This window comes from Euprymna scolopes, chromosome 27 (assembly GCF_053919585.1).
Source record: "Euprymna scolopes isolate OS-2025 chromosome 27, ASM5391958v1, whole genome shotgun sequence".
Lineage (NCBI taxonomy): Eukaryota > Metazoa > Mollusca > Cephalopoda > Sepiida > Sepiolidae > Euprymna > Euprymna scolopes.
The window spans coordinates 66,181,895-66,200,614 of NC_136508.1; the positions used below are offsets into that span (position 1 = coordinate 66,181,895).

The window sequence follows — 18,720 nt, forward strand, 5'->3', positions numbered from 1 at the left end:
ACTTCTCGAGAAAAAAATATCTTCATGCCAGGTTGTTCTGACAAACCCCTGTATAGAGAGACACTCGAGGATAATGTCTAGTAGGTAGAGTGACCAGATTTCCTTGTAGAAGAAGAGCCACATACTTCACAAGAACATGGTTTCTCTTCAGTATGTATTTGCATATATGTGTGCATTTGTGCCTTTTTAAATGTTTTAATAAAATGAAAAATCAACAGGAAGTTTGATCTTCCAATATTTTGAATTTATCACGTTACCTTATAAAGATTGTATCTACCTCATCCGACAAAATTTTAATACCTGTGACTGAGATAAGATAACCTTATTCCTAATTTTCCATTTTCTATTATTTTATTATCCACATAAAATTAATTACTTAATTTTCCTTTATTTTGTTTTAAATATTTCCAGGAATATCTACTTTACTCACGACTAAAATGCTAGTTTTATTTTGGTTTCTTTAACTTTTTCACCCCCCCCCCTATTTTTGCTGATGAGGAGACTACGTTTAAAAGGAAAAAACTTTTGTCAAATTATTGTCAAAACTTATTGTCAATTTCAATAAAATGAACATCGTTTCCGAAACGATCGTACAATCGAGTTGATTTTGTTTGTTTTTTCCTTTTTCAACTGATTTTTAATTCACAATTATGAATCGTTTTACTCAGTAATCATATAGCTCTACGATATCTATACCTATTGTATATCTAAAGTACAATGGGCACTGCGTTCTTTTAAAAGTATTAATACATTTACTAATACATTAAAATAAACTCTGCTCTTGATGAGCATCCAGGTCTAAGTCCCTCATATATATATATATATATATATATATATATATATACGTAAACATATGCGTGTATATATATGCATATTTATATGTATACGTTTTTATATTTGTACACACACACACACACACACACACACACACATATATATATATATATACATATATATATATATAAGAGAAAGAAAATTAAAACTGTAAGTTGAACTTTACAATCAAAATTTATTGTTCGACTGAATACTTTTGAATACTACTGAATGTTTTTTGGAGTATTCAGTCGAACAATAAATTTTGATTGTAAAGGTCAACTTACAGTTTTAATTTTCTTTTTCTTATAATAAGCTCTACTCTCTATTGCGTATTGGCATTTTTTAATTCGGTTGGGATTAAATTTTCTATATATAAATACTGTTATTTATATTAGTTTGAACTTTACCATTGTGTATATCAGGTAAACACTACATCCCTTTGTTTTCATTATATATATATATATATATATGTATATATACATATATATATATACATATATATATACATACATATATATATATATATATATATATATATATATATATATATATATATAAAATGAAAATTACAATTGAATTTACCAAAATGATCCAAGATGGTAAAATTATATATATATATGCACGCGTGTGTGTGGTTGTGCTTGTGTGTGGGTGTATTCATGAACAATATCCAATTGAAGGTTTTTTGATTGATCTTTCGATTTTGCCTACTTTCCTTGCATGATCACAATTAAACATTGATCTTGACAATCAGCCATAAGCCAAACAACTCACGTGATTGAAAACTGAAACCTAATTCCAATCAATGTTCGATATCTCATGAGAGACAATAAATATTCAAGATCTCGTGAGGGATGAGATACTATTCAATATCTCATGAGAGACGAGACAACGTTCGATATCTCGTGAGAGATGGGATGACGTTTGATATCTCATGAGAGACGAAATAACATTAAAAACCTTGTGCGGGATGAAACAATGTTCAATATCTCATGAGAGCAGAGATAACGTTCGATATCTCGTGAGAGATGATAAACATTCAAGATCTTGTGAGGGACGAGATAATGTTCGATATCTTGTGAGGGACGAGATAATGTTCGATATCTCATGATAACATTCTAGATCTGTGAGAGACAAAATAACATTTGATATCTCATGAGAGATGAAATAGCATTCAAGACCTTGTGAGGATCGAGATAACATTCGATATCTCGTGAGAGACGATACCTATTCAAGATCTTGTGAGAGACGAAATAATGTTCGATATCTTGTGAGAGACAAGATTACGTTCAGTATCTTGTGAGGAACGATATAATGTTCGAAATCTTGGGATGTGAAGAACGTTCTAGATCACATGGATGATGTTACGGCTGTAATGATGAGAAAATAAGTGTCGTTGTACAAAACAGAAAGTGAGTCAGTGTTATTTCTTATTCTTTATCTTGGTCTCTTTTGCGACTTAACCTGCACATGTGTGTTGGTTCGTGGACAACATTACACATTCACTGTTATACCGGCCTTCCTTGAGCAGAGGAATTTACACCAATTAGTACTATAAATAGCGCTAGTAATTCCAACACCTGTGAGAGATATGCGACTGCACTTCAACTGCTAGCCGAGCGCCCAGCAGATATACACGCATTCCTATCTTTGTACATTATTGTTAATACACTTGTTCCTTAACCGAACCTCGACCTGATTGTTCTTATTTTCACTGTTGTTCCACGACACAACATTTACTTTCAGACTCTTACATTCCAAAGCATTCCTCCAAGTCTTTAACTTTACAAGTAGGTCATATATAGTTTCAGAGGCAATTTACAAATCATCTAGGAAACTTTCATGAAACACCTTGAACAATGTTTCTAAAACAATGGACTCGGTGTACTACTTCTACTTTCAATGTCATTAAATGTGCTGTTAATTCTGACACGTCTTTAAGCATTCCTGTACATTGCTGGAACAACTTTCATCAACCATCGATATGTTCCTAGTTCACGCAAAGCCCACCAAAAAAAAACTTTTTGGGCACTTGATGTCAAAAGCTTTCTCTAGATCTACAAAAGGCAAAATACCAGTTTTTCTTGTTGCAATATTTTGGATTTGTAATGGGGTAGTTATTTAATTGCCGCCCACATCGGCAATATTTGGCACAAGGCCTGGAAAGTGGGAACCCCACAGGCTCCCCTAAAGGAGGGGCACTCCTGCAATTTTAAAAATTGCCCGAGTAACCCCGTCGGCATTCCCCGGTCGGGGTGCCTCAGGCAGCAAGCAATAAACTTGCCCCACCGGAAAGCCCGGTGACAAGGCCTGGGAGGGTGGACCTCCTAGGTATTACCCAGGCGGTGTACCTCAGTCCAACAGGTGCTGGGCCGGTTCCCGGCCCCTCACCTGTTGGGCTGAGTGTCAAGTGACGAATCCTTGACGTGTACTACCCTGTCTCCCTGCAGCCGAAGCCGCTAGGAGACATCCCATCAAAATGGACTTTTAATGGGGTATGATCCCACACAGTCGGACGATTCTATTTATAAACGATGCTGCTAGGAACTGACGAATCGAATTAATTCACGTTCTGCTATCAACCAATCAGAAACCAGAATTGCTTCATAAATATTAAACCTTTTCTGGAGCAATTTCACATGTTTTTTTCCGTCTTGACACGGTAAGAATATTTTGCTCTGTGGAACTGTCTACTGCAAACAAGTCACCTCTCAGGACTTGTGTGTAACAACGAACCATCGGAAACTGTTCTGTCTACTGCAAACAAGTCACCTCTCAGGACTTGTGTGTAACAACGAACCATCGGAAACTGTTCTGTCTACTGCAAACAAGTCACCTCTCAGGACTTGTGTGTAACAACGAACCATCGGAAACTGTTCTGTCTACTGCAAACCAGTCACCTCTCAGGACTTGTTTAGAACAGCGAACCATCTGAAACGTTTCTGAAACTAAACATGGCTTACACTTCTAGATTTCTTCTTACAAATAAACTTCTCTTACACATGTTTCGTTGAATGATGGAAATTCACTAAACAACAACAACAAGACATATTTATGTTCCTCGATGGGGGGGGGTAGTTGGAGATTTTTTTTTCCTTGGATTAAAAAGGATAAATGTTCGTAAAAGGAAATGGAAATCTTTAAAAATCATAAGAGTAAAAAGATCTTACTCATTGTAGAATACGTTGGCACCATTCTAAAGGGACACACGTATATATATGATGAAAATAATGGAAATAGTATTCCGACAAAATAGAAGAATAAAAAGGAACAGACCGTATTATGTATTCATCAACGTTTCGTCTTTATTTCATGCAGAGGAAGTCTCGAACTAAAGACGAAACGTTGTGAACACATAATACGGTTTGTTCCTTTTTATTCTTATATATATATATATATATATATATATATATATATATATATATATATATACTGATGGTTGCGTAAGCATGAAACATTAGTGTCTCTAGGTATGAAGAATAATCATTATTTAATTATTATTATCAAGACCTTTTAAGAATACATGAGGATGGGTACTGTCTGCAGAATTATAACTAAGGCAGTCAACTAGTGTTTATGCAATGTTCTCTCTCTCTCTCCCTCTCTCTCACACACACACACACACACACACACACACACACACACACACACACACACACACACACGCACACACACGTATACATATATTAGTATTGGAACAATGAATCAGAATCAGAAAAAAATCACAACTTTTTAGGGTATTGGAATCGGTATCGGAAAAATTTGTATTTATTTTCTGATGCTGAAAACGTTTCTTTTGTTCTTTTTTTTTTTATTTGATTTTGTTTAAAACAAAATCTCCCACTGCTGGTAGAAGAAGAAGAAGAAAAAAAAAACGACAACATCCAGTTGAGCTCTGAATGCCATCGTTTTTTTTTAATTCCTTGTCACTCTGTCAAAAAACTTTCTGTAGATCCACAAAAAGCAAAAGTACGAGTTTTTCTTCTCATTAAGAAACTTCTCTTGCATTTGTCTCAAGATGAATGTAGCACAAGTGATACTTTGATCAGACATAATAACAAACAGCATTTCATCCATGTTTATTTAGCTTCTTATTTGCTGCTCAATTATTTTCCTAATCACTTCCACAACCTGATTCATCAACTTTAAGTCTCTGTAATTACCTCTTTTAACAATTCACAATCATACTAAGTTCCCAGTGTTTTGGGATAATCTCTTCTTTTATTCCCCCCCTCTCTCTCTCTCACACACACACACACACACACACACACACACACACACACACACACACACACACACACATTCGTTCCGCGAGTTGACAGACCTCGAAACATCAAACTCCCAAACCCTGCAAGAATTGAAGGAAAACATCAGGAACAAAATACGGGAGTTAAATCGCAATTCAGAGATTCTGCAATCTGTCATGAATAATGTTTTGGAAAGAGCACAAATATGCGAAGCTGCAAATAAGCAACATTTAAAAGACATTATTTTTCAAGAATAAAGATTGTTTGAATTTTGCATTTTTTTTTTTTAATTCCCAATATCTTAGTCAGATTGTGTTAAAATTACAGAAAGACATCGAAAATAAAGAATCTATTAAGTTCAAAACCCTTCAGTGACTTTTTTGGACACCCTGTATATATAACGATAATCTACATACATGTGTTTCGTTGTGCTACAGCTCATCAGTATGGCTTGACTATTATATGGCTCAAACCTTGAACCATAGGTTCTATGCTCAAGTGCGTATACTGTTGCACTATGCTGATGAGTCGTAGAATAAAAAAACGTGTACATAGATGACTGTTTTATAAGTAAAATAAATAACTAAATAATGAAAAATGTCTATATTCAAAATTTCATGATGTTGACCATCTTACAATTTATTCCTTTAATTCAGTTGACATTTACAATTCTTGATAGTATGTGTTTTGTAGTACAAAATCATTCACTTAATTATTCTATCAATCAGTGAATCTATTTTGCCCTTAACTCATCAGAAGGAATTGACAACTATTAATCCACCAAAAGGAAATAAAATGAGTTTGGACATGATTAAAAAATCCGAAAATTGGAAGAGAAGTTGCAAATACCTTATAGTTTTCTTTCATTACACCATTTTGAATTCAAGGAATAAATTGTAAGATGGTCAACATCATGAAATTTGGAATATAGACTTTTGCCATTTATTCATTATATGCTGCGTAATTACACTGAGCTTCTTCGATAAGGATTGGTATATATAAAAATGAAATATAAGTGAATAAAGAATATATCCACATGAATATAAATAAATAATATATATTTATTTGTTTACAACCAAAAATATATGATCGATCTTTCTAAGGGAAAACTACTTCCCTGATCTGATGGAGACGCTAATACTGAATATTTAATGATTGTTAAAAAATCAACAGCAAAAAAATCGGCATATATATATATATATATATATATATATATATATATATATATATATATATATATATATATATATATAATTATAAAACTCAAATGACCTTGTAACGAGTGATGTAACCCACTTTCCAGTTTACAACATCAGGTTGCGCATGCACGCATAAACATTAACCCATAACAACGTAAACAAATAAACACAAATCGCTTCTTTTGCAGATTTTGACCTGCGCACTGAAATATTAACGTTATTATTTCAAAATTATTATTTAACATGGGAAGAGTGGGGGTGTTTTGCAACTATTCTTTATTACAACTATACTGTCGCTATTTTCTTACAACTAAATAACTTTAACCCGTTGACAAACATAAGAACAATTGTAGTAAAGCCAAGACTACTACTACCACTACTACTCTCTATCCGTCCCTTTTCCTTCCTTCCTTCTTTTTTTATTTTTTGTTTTCATTTCTAGATAGACAATAGTTGTGTGAGAACAGTGAATTTGTTGACACATTTACTAATCTGTTTCAATATTAATTTTATTTTATTTTATTTATTTAGGTTTTATTTTTTTTGCTTCAGGTTTTATTAATTTTTTTTTTTTTTAGATTTTAAGTTTCTATAACTTGGTTGAAGGATTCCAATATGGGTTTTTCATTCTTATATTTCTCATCGGTAGGTTCATGTGCGTTTTTGCTGCTAAATGACTTTCGTCGGCGTTCAATTTGTAGGAAAATCATGTTTAATTTTCGATTTTTGAACGATTATTTGGAAAAATAGGTAACTTTACACGAATAGGGAGGATTTTTTTTTCATGTTTGAGTGATCCGTCCGTGATTTTTCATTTTAGAAATGTTTCTGTTATGTAAAAAAAAATTTTTTTTCTTTACGTCACAAGTGTCACGCTCATACATGAATTCCATAGCTAATATAACATGTTGACCCAACGGGTCACGGGTAGTCTAGTATATATATATATACACACACACACATCCTTATTTGCTAAAACTTGGCGATTCTACTTTTTTAGACAATTAATATGTATATTCCAAAAAACACTTATTTTAGAATTTAGAATAGATATCAGTTTCCCATAAATTTAACATAAAATGATCCCCCATTTTAGGGCTACTATCGTTTAAAGCTGTTAACCAGAATTTTTTTTTTGCTAAGGGAGATAAGTTCTGTATGTTTTATTATTATTTTTTTTGTGTATAATCCTAGCATTATCCCTGTCTGAGTGGCAAGATCCTCCCCATAACCTCCTATAAACCTACCACTAACCCTATGTTTGAATGGCAAAGCCCCCCCACCACCACCATTAACCCTATTACTAATCTTAACTTCGATAGACTCCACCCCCATAAGAAACATAAAGAATTTTGGTACTCATGCACTTATTGATCCATGCTGAAATAATAACGTTGTTATTTAGAAAGCTATTCTTAACATGAGGACAGGAGGGTGTTGTGTACCTATTCTGTACTTTTACCTAACAATTTAATGAAACAGATATCGTAAAACTTTAATTTAACTTGAAAATGTTATTTAAAAGTGCGGATCAATAAGTGCACTAGCACCAGAATTTTAGTTAACTGCCCTAAAATTCTTTTTGGTTCAAGAATTGCCCGGAAATCAGTGATACCTTACGTTAGATTTATATGAAACTGATCTTGCATTCTAAATGAATTGTATTATTGTAGATAAAAAAAATGAGATTTTATTTTTTAGGCGATTGAATATGAACACCCTGAATAAATAAATAAATCCAACAACTATTTTACAATTTAGAATTGGATCAGTTGTAAGAAATTCTGCAGAAATAAGTAGGCTCTTTATTGGACGGTTTGTTCGCCCACGATTTTGTTTTGTAGCGGACTGGTGGTACATGATATATATCCCCTAGTTGTACAAAAGGAAAAATGAATTGAATTGAGGAAGAAACGAACAACGCGTTAAATTGAAATAAACGAACTAGAATTTATTTCATGCAGAAACAAATAAAAGAAAGGGTACAGCATGTGTTTAGTTTGGCGTGCGTCTCTCACTGTTAGCTGGTGAGAGGGAAAGTCTGTTGTTGTAGAAAGAGAGTGAGAAAGTAAATCCAGGCCATGGAGAGAGAAAGCGTGTAAGGTGTACATACGGTCAGTTGGCTCTTACTCCACACATAGTAGCAGGGGACGTGAAGCGCACCCCGAAGGGAGTGGTAGGTCTGTCAACCACTCAGGTCGGGAGCCGAATCGAAAAGAAGGAAACAGCTCAGGTCTCTTGCTTTTGTAGTTGTTTCCGGTGTCGTTCGCGCATGCGTGGATTTCCTTTAAAGGGAAGTGATGTTGTCCATGTGTGTGTATGTGTGCGCATGTGTACGTTAGTGTGTGTGTATGTACATGAATGTGAGTGTATGTACGTGAACGTGAATATATGTACGTGTGCGTGTATGTTTGTGTGCGACAAGAAAAGGCTTGCACAGTTTTGAACCAATCAAATTGTATGTTATTACTAACTGCCGAGGATATTCTTGGCGCCAAAATCATCCTTTCAGATCGCCAGAATTCAACAAGACGCAGGCTGAAATGGACATTGAATTCTCACTCAAGGCTTGAAGCCTCGAAATTACTTTGTTACTTTGAGACATTTTAATGCCCAAATGTGGGGCGAAATGTTATTATCATTTGCAAACACCAAGCCCTTATATTGGGCGAATTATTATATTCTTGCATGCTGTTGTGCTCTGTGAATCTATTGACTTCCTTTGACAAAATTAAGGTCTACTCTTTGACCTATCATTTGTCCGCTATTGGACTATATCTACAGAGGACTCCTCGAGGCTACCCGACTTGCAGTATCCATCTTGGAAGATTTCTCTCAACTTTTCAACCTGCGCAGTTCTTCATCAGTAGAGTTTTGAACCCAACATTTATCAAAGATGAACTATTGTCCCTATGTTATCAGCCCATCGTGGCAGATAGCTGAAGATGACGCATCTTCTGCAATACAGATATTTTGCTTTAATAAAATTTACTTGACGTTTAAAAGGTGAGCCTGTTGTAATTTCTGTTTGGTTTTCTTCCATTCTGCCAAGGGTAAAAAACTATGTGAGGATTTCCTCACACAGTTTCGCATATAAATTTAACACAAAAAGATCCCCCATTTTATGGATATTCTAGCATTTTTTCCAAGATAATAAAATAACGTGGACAAATGTGTGTTTCAGCGGCGTAAATTATTTGGCAAACAAAAATTTATAAAAATTATTTATTTTTATATAAAACACATTAGTAGACCCTAAGGCTGAAATAAAAAACGAAAAAATTTAATTTTTATTATTTTTTCAACATTTTTTACTAGACTAAATGTACAACAATCGAGGCCGTCATCTTGTTTTGAAATTTTGGCCTTTCTAATGATTGCCAGATTAACAAATACGGTGATATGGTGCAAACTAGTGCGAGGATCCAGGGGTTAATACCATGCAAACGGTAAATTTATGACGGGTTTGAATATCAGATTCGTTGTCAGCAACCCTGAATAAACCTCCAATAACACAAATTTTATTGGTCGGTTCTGTTGTGTAAAATGTCAACATTGTACATATTAAAAGCAACTCCATCATTTCATGTTTCAATTTCTATGGATGGGCATTTGCGTTATAATGGTTAATGGAAGTAACGTTTTTTTTGCTATGGATAAAAAACAATATAAGACTTACCTTAGATTTTTATTAACGAACTACACAGAGGAGAGATATAATAAAATAAAATTAATTTTAACGTCCTCTGTTGACACTTATGAATCTAAAGATAATGTTGTTTACAGGCCTCCATAATTTTTTTGAAAAAGGTGCAAAAAAAAAAAAAAATACAGATCACTCTCTATCAATTTAAATAATAAAATTAAAACAATTTGTTTTTAGGCCGATTTGCAATTTTTATTATCTCAAGAGTCATATATTAAAATATATGAATATATTTTTTTTTTATTGGAAACCTGTTATAAAAAAAAAATCTTTGTTTAAACTTCATATTGCGTAATATTTTAATTTAATATCATTTAAAGCTTTCTAAAAATTATTAGTTTTTAGAATTCTGTTTTTTTTTTTTTGTTATAATTCAAATAATTACATTACTGAGAAAAATATATCAAGAAAAAAGTTTTTTTTTAACATAATAATATTGATTTTATGTCCAAATTTATTTACAACTTTAAGGTAAGGGAAATAAATAACGGGATTTTAGTGGTCGGTGTTCTGTTACCGTAAGGTAATATTTACCGAAAAGTACAATTTTACCCCATTTTCCGTAAAAATTACTTGTAACTATTAATAACTTTCTACTCGATGAATTTTCATAATTTTTGGATATATTACTATTTTCGACGTGACAATTAAGTACGTAATATTGTTTTCACTTAAAACATCAAATTAAAAAAAAATCGATCTGCACACACACACACACACACGTTCTGTTAATACTGTTGTTTTATTTGTATTATTATTCATCCGACTACTGTTCTCATCTTGAGTGTGATTTTCACGTTTCAGTTGATATAACCTTTGACCTTCTTCAGGTATATCTTGTTGAACTCGGAAATGTTTCTGTTGAAACTCGGAACCCTTTATTTACTTCACGGGGGTAGCGTGTTCTTGTTCCGTCAGCCATGACTGGATAGAGATCCTAAGTAATTCGCAATTGTATATTTCGGTCGCCCACACTGAGGATTGAACCTTTAAGAGAATATCACTTTTACAATTGATTCTTCCCAGCACTCTAATCACTGCGCCACGAGTCCTTGCAGACAATTTTAGTACAAATTTTAGGAGCCTTAAACCTATTTTTATTTCTAGTTGTAAATATCACCATTTATTACTAATTATTACTATATATCAATGTATATCTATCTCTATGCTTATTACTTGTATATATTAATGTTTTTACTTATTACTTGTATATATTAATGTTTTTACTTATTACTTGTATATATTATCTATTGTTTATAATTACTGGTTCCCATATCATATTGAATTCTATACTAGTGTGAGAAATTCCAGTTACATACCATGATTCATTGTTTTAAGCCGCCTACGCACAATTCTAGTAGGCAGCCTGTGATTGGTTTATTTGTATGAGCCAAGTTAATTACTTGGCACCTTTTTTGTAAACGTTCTTTTTCGTTTTAGTCTACGAAAAAACGCTCGGCAGGAAAGACTCACCAAAGGGCGGCTCTTATTGAGAATAGAGCAGCAACAATTTCTTCATGTTATATCACCTAAATGTTTGGTGAAAAAAGGACTTGAAATCTCTACAAGCAGAGACACCTTTAAATGTGCCGAAGATATCCTAATTAGAGGATAGCATCTTTTGAACATTTTCATAATGTTTATATCAACTAAATGTTTGAACTTTCCTCAATTCAGTTAGAGTTCCAAGGGACTCGATTTATGCCTAATTAAGGCATCAGAAATCTTGCCGAGAACACCATGAATTATCATGGATCCTTTCGAAGGAAAACCAAACTACCACTCCACCAGAAGGAGTTAACTACTAGCTCCCTATTCGGGAGGCAAAACTGGCCCACCGTTTTGCAAGGACTACCAGGAGCAATAACTTTTCTTTGCTATTATAACTGAATAAATTTGGAGTTTAAAGGTATGGTTTTGTAATTTGTTGATTTTTTGGGGCTCTGCCAGGGAGTATTGAGTTTGTGAGATTAATTTTCTCACACTAGGTCTACTTAGCAGTTGGTTATTACCTAGCATATGTGCTGCTGCTTCTTCCAGTCGTCTTACTCGCCACCGTTCCTCTATAATTTTTCAAATTCCCGAGTTCGACAAAAACATTTTGAAGTTCGACAAGATACACCGGAAGAAGGTCGGAGGTTATATTGACCGAAACGTTGTAAAAATCACACTCAAGATGAGAACAGTAGTCCGATGAATAATAATACAAATAACAAATCCCCATCTCAAAAATTCAGAAACGTCAATGTTGTTTTAATTCGTAAGTTTACGTTGTAAAAAACAAACCAATTGCCTTTAAGAGTTGTCTGCCCTTGTCAATTCTCGCTTTCATTTAAATATGGTCGTGCCCTTTACTTTTTCTCCCTTATCGTGAATGATAAAAATTTGATTTTCGTGAATAATAATAATAAAAAAACTACGTGATTTTTTTTTTTAGTAGTTCATCTTCATTACATCTGGTACGCACATAATACAGACTTTTCTCTATTTCCTTAACTGGTGATTGCCAATTTCAATAAGCACCTGAGCTCCACATTTACCCCACATTAAAAAACCGACCTTGTGTCTAACTGTTCTCGTGGGGAGGCGAGTAAATTAGAAGAGAGAAAAGGAGAATAGTTGGACGGCCGCTCTAGACGATGTGACGAGGAAGTTTGGAAAAGAAAACCACGTGGATGTGGAAAGGGTGGTGGTGGCTGTACTTCCGCTTCCGCTGACGTCACGCATCTCTGAGTGAACGCGGAGGAGTAATGTCGTCTACTTGAACAGTCCGCGGTCGTTGACAGGTAAATAGTGCTTATTTTATTTGTTGTTGTCATTGTTTTTTGGCCTTTATGAAAGTGGAAATCTTTGTTTATCTAGACATCGAGTACGTGTTTTAATGGCGGCGAGCTTTAGAAGGTTTATTTTTCTTTGTCATTTTAAAACCTGTCAGAGTAAGAGTGGTCAGTTGTGTTTTTGTTTAGAGAGAAGAGAGGGAGAAAGTATGTTCCCCCCCCCCTTAAGTTTATTTTCCTCCCATTAAAAAAAAAAAATAATCCGATTGAAACGATAATTAATATGAAGATCATAATTACCTCTTAAGAAGATCCCTCATTCAATATAACGTATCTACTTTTTTAGTCACCGTTTTTTTTTTAAAGTTTTTTTTTTCTCTTTGTTATTGATTTAATTAAGTATTTTTATTTTAGTTGAACAACTTTTTCTTACCGCTATATTAATAGAATTGTGTTCGCGTTTTCCACCCCTATGTGACATTACTATTTTTTTAAATTCTTATTTAGAATTCAACCAAATTAAAAGAAAAAAAATGCAGAAAAATCTGTATGATGTTCGTATCCGTCACGGAAAGGAAATGTCATATTCCAAAAATCACATAAAGTGATTAATTTAGTTGTATTTTTATGAAAGAAAATCATTTTTACACTATTTAAAGCGATTAATGTGAAATCGGTAGCATTACAAGACGGATCTCACAAGTTTCAATTATTGTGGACTTATCTGCCCTTGTTTTTTTTTGTTTTGTTTTTTTCAAGATGGCAACGCGAGACACTAGACAGTCCCTTTTTGCTTAATACTTACTCATAAAATTTGATTTTATGGCGGACCTAAACTAGAACCACCCCCTCCTATATATTAGTGTCTCATCAATATTAATCTACCGAAAAAATTGAAAAAAAAAAAAAACCCAAAAAAAACAAAAAAACGAAAGCCATTCTTAACATGGGGAGGTTGGTGTTTATTCCAAAGCTGTTCTGGGAGCGGGCGGATTCTCGTTCAGGTCCGCTGATTTTCTTAAAACTACTTGATCTATTTGGATGATTTTTGGAGTATGACATCGTTGTACATCAATATTTCTTTTTGTTTTAATTGCGTTGAATTTTAAATGAGAACTTTATTTTTTTATTTACTATTTATTGATTATTTCTTGGTCATCGTAAAATTCGACGGTGTAAGTTTATACCGTTGATTACACTGTAAACCGTTTCTTAAAAAATTCGAATAAAATTAGTGTGAATATGTGTGTATGTTTGTGTGTGTAAAAAAAATATTAATAGAGCAGAGATGGAGAAAATAACAAAATACCAACAACTTATGTACGGTATAAAAAGAAACTGGAATCTTAAGAAGGTATCAATCATTCCAGTCATTAAAGGAGCAACTAGCAAAAGAATTTCAAAAAACTATCTGGCGAATATACCCGGTGAACCAAGTGCAAGAGAAATACAAACAATAGCACTTAAAGGGACAGTTAGAATCTTAAAAAGATCTCTCGGTCGGAGTAACTAAACCAATGGGAGAATGTTTGGCATCCGGTAGAATGCCCCATCCCCAGCAAAATCAAAGTGAAAAGGAAATTAAAACAAAAGTGCAAAGCGACACGAAGACAGTTTATTAGGTTTACACTATCGGTCTTTATGATTACAATTTATTTGACATCAAAACTGCAATGGCGTGCAGTACTTAAACGAACTTTAAATAGATTTCTTATTGACCTTTTGAAACTTGAAAGTGATTTAGAAGCCTTTAAACTGTCGGTTACTTATGCCTTTTGGTCAAGATCAAAGTGTAGTATCTGTTCTTCAGATGCTGCATTTCCATTTCTTGTTCTCTTTCGGTGGAGGAGAAATCCTTCACGACTGAGACAATTTTTATTTTTGTACCTTTTCTCCACGTTAAAAAACGACCCTGGTGTCTAACTCTGTCCCGTGGGGAGGCATAGTAAATAGGTACTTATGCTGAATACGAATCGTGCTATTTTTTATATAGGATTTTTATTTATTTTTTAAACTCATGTCACCCCTTACAAAGCATATCGCCACTTGGACGTAAGGGGCTACTGTTTGGGGCCATGTCTAGGAAAGATTAACAAGATATTTGTTTATGTTACATTTATTTAATGCCGAATCCAGTGATTTTGAAGAACTTTTTAATAGAATATATTTGTCTTCCCCCCCCCCCAAGTCTGTTTCTATTTAACCCATAGTTGGGACCCTAACAGGTACTACCACTCCGGGTCAGAGTGGACCTGGGAGCAATGGCAATTAAAGGGTGGCTTCACACTCCCCAAAGCCTGCAAGCTGGGGCCTCCTCACCATCGGATATAGTTTAAGGTCATATCCAGGACCTAAAATTGTTAGAATAAATTTAATGTTTATTTTATTATTAAACATTTATCTGGCAATTGCTTTTACGGTTTAAAGAAAGGCTGTAGGTAAGTACTGTATTGGAATGGGGGGGGGGCGTGAATAGATAGTAACATTTGGTGCTGCTAAGACTAAGCTTCTTTCCTTTAACAATTATAAAGAAATCTTCTCAATCACTGATTTCCATGACTATGGCATGAGATAATCTGAGATCTCATTGTTCAAACTCCTTCGCTTAACATTCACATGCAACATGAATTAGAACAAATATATTGAAGACATTGCCAAGGCTACTGCAAACAATGTGGACTCCCTTTATTGTGCTAGAAAATTATTCACACCTGAGAGTATCCTGTATCTCTACAAAGCCATCATTCACCCATGCATTCATCACATCTGAGCTGGTGCATCTACCACTAGTCTCTCACTCTTAAACAGGGTCCAAGAAAAGAGCTGTTAGTTCCCACATTAACCAAACTCCAACCCTTGTCTCATCGCCGTAATGGAGCATCCCTGTGCCTTTTTTTATGAGTAAAATATCAAGCAAAATGACCCTACCCTCTCCTGAATTATCTATAAACCGACATATACGTTCAGTTACAACTATTCCTTTTGGTCAAGATCAAAGTGTAGTATCTGTTCCGGCAGATACTGCAAGCAAAGACCATATGTGGGGGCGACCCCACATATAAGACCTTGGTCAATGAAGGGGCAACCCTTCATACCAATTGTCACTATCCAGCTCCCCTACTCCCCGGGGAGTTGGTCCCCATTCCCCTTCACTCCTCACTTTAAAAATCGGCCTTGTGCCTAATTTGCTCGGTGGGGGAGCAAATAAATACCATCTGTTCCGGCAGATGCTGCACTTAAGATGGTTTGTACCAGTCAATGGAGGGGAAACCCTCTATACTGGGACAATTATTATTTTTGGTAACCAGAGTGACCCCTTTTAGGGGAGCTGGTTTTTACCTCACATTAAAAACGGCCTTGTGCCTAATTTGCTCAGTGGGGGAGCAAATAAATACCATCTGTTCCGGCAGATGCTGCAAGCTATGACTAGCTATGACTAGCAAAGACCAGATGTGGGGGCAACCCCACATGCCTGACCTTTAACCAGCTCCCATTTCCCACCTCTCGGGAGCTGGTCCCCTTTTTCCCTTCCCCCTCCCTTCACTCCTCACATTAAAAATTGGCCTTGTGCCTAATTTGCTCGGTGGGGGAGCAAATAAATACCATCTGTTCCGGCAGATACTGCAAGCTATGACTAGCTAGGACTAGCTATGACTAGCAAAGACCAGATGTGGGGGCAACCCCACATGCCTGACCATTAACCAGCTCCCATTTCCCACCTCTCGGGAGCTGGTCCCCTTTTTCCCTTCCCCCTCCCTTCACTCCTCACATTAAAAATTGGCCTTGTGCCTAATTTGCTCGGTGGGGGAGCAAATAAATACCATCTGTTCCGGCAGATGCTGCACTTAAGATAATTTGTACCAGTCAATGGAGGGGAAACCCTCTATACTGGGACAATTATTATTTTTGGTAACCAGAGTGCCCCCTTTTTGCCTACTTTTAGGGGAGCTGGTTTTTACCTCACATTAAAAACGGCCTTATGCCTAATTTGCTCAGTGGGGGAGCAAATAAACACCATCTGTTCCGGCAGATGCTGCACTTAAGATAATTTGTACCGGTCAATGGAGGGGAAACCCTCTATACTGGGACAATTATTATTTTTGGTAACCAGAGTGACCCCTTTTAGGGGAGCTGGTTTTTACCTCACATTAAAAACGGCCTTGTGCCTAATTTGCTCAGTGGGGGAGCAAATAAATACCATCTGTTCTTCAGATGCTGCAAGCTATGACTAGCAAAGACCAGATGTGGGGGCAACCCCACATGCCTGACCTTCAACCAGCTCCCATTTCCCACCTCTCGGGAGCTGGCCCCCCTTTTTCCCTTCCCCCTCCCTTCACTCCTCACATTAAAAATTGGCCTTGTGCCTAATTTGCTCGGTGGGGGAGCAAATAAATACTATCTGTTCTTCAGATGCTGCTTGCTGCACTTCTATTTCTTGTTCTCTTTCGGTGGAGGAGAAATCCTTTACGACTGAGACAATTTTTATTTTTGTACCTTTTCTCCACGTTAAAAAACGACCCTGGTGTCTAACTCTGTCCAGTGGGGAGGCATAGTAAATAGGTACAACTATTAATAGATCAGCTGTTGAACGAAAAGCATGAAACGAAAAGCATACTAAAGAGGTTCAGATTTTACAAAAAATGAACAATTGACCAACCTCTCAAAAACTTTACTGATAACAGTGCGAAGACTAACAGAATGATATTTAGTTGGGTCAGACCGATCACCAGTATTTTTAAAGGTATGGACAATAGAGGACTCCTTCAAACAAGAAGGGAAACAAGACTGAGACAAACAGAGTACATATTTTCGATTTTTACTTTTTAAATCCCTCTACGCAGCTTCGAGAAGGCCAGGGCGGAACCGGTCAGCTGCCCCCCCCCCCCTTTATTTTTCTTTCCCTTATTCGCCCGTTTTTCTTTCTTTTTTTAATTTTATTTTTTCTTTTTTTAAATTTTTTCTTTATTTAAAAAAAAACTTGTTTGATGCATTTTACTTTTAATCATGAATTATAGAAGTCTTCTCTTCATGGTTGTAATATTTAAATTCTGTAACCCCACAAAGAATCATGAAATATGTGTGTGTATGTATATATATATATAAGTTTTGATCTCACTACTATATATTAGGTTCAATATAATAATCGATAGAGAATTGTCTCTTTGATAATAAATATAGATAATAAGTACTCATGCAGAGAATGATCCGTGTTGAAACAATATCGTTATTATTTAAAAAGCCATTCTTAACATGGGAAGGGAAGGATGTTTTGTACCTATTCTGTACTTTAACCTTACAATTGAATAAAAAAAAACATATCATAAAACTTTAATTAAACGTGGAAATACGATTTAAAAAATAGCGCGATCACTCTCTGCATTAGCACCTAAATATGTAATCTGCATGAATTAAAATATCATATTTAAGCGTATCTTACTATCGGGCAACGCCAGGTGGCCAACTAGTATATATATATATATATATATATATATATATATATACACACACACACACACACACACACACACACTCAGATCAGCGTCCTTACTTGCTTCTGAAGATGAAACCGTTTTCCTGGTTTAAAAAATTCGTTGTCTTACCTTTTTCTTCTAACAAAATAAAGAGGAAATTCTAAATGAAGAAAGGAAAACAGCTAATGGTGAGCATTGTTTCTAAATGAATTATATTGGTCTAAATATTTTTTGTTGTTGTTGTTTCGTCCAAACAAAAACAACTAGAAGCATTTGACTTGGGGCATTATTTTTTTTTTTAAATATATCTTAAAGTAATAAAAAAAAGGAACAAATATTTTGGCTAATGTCTTTTTTTCACTTATTATAAACTGGCGCTGTCATTGAACAACAAGTTATAAGCCTGTGTTCGTTCGGTTAAAATTCTGTACAAGAAGCAAAAATTTGATTGAAAACGTGTGTGTGGAGAATAATTTTTATACAATAACACTAGAATGACTGAAA

General features: G+C 34.9%; 1 protein-coding gene across 2 annotated transcripts in view; it reads left to right on the forward strand.

Annotated features, from left to right (window-relative positions):
• Positions 1-12,620: 12,620 nt before the first annotated feature.
• LOC145248886 (copper-transporting ATPase 1-like) overlaps positions 12,621-18,720 on the forward strand; it is a 379,604-nt gene continuing 373,504 nt past the window's right edge. The window contains exon 1 of one of the 2 annotated variants that reach the window (XM_080110651.1): positions 12,621-12,754. The gene's annotated coding sequence lies outside the window, so the exon portion shown is untranslated. The remainder of the gene's footprint in view (positions 12,755-18,720) is intronic. The other variant, XM_080110653.1, reaches the window with a different exon arrangement.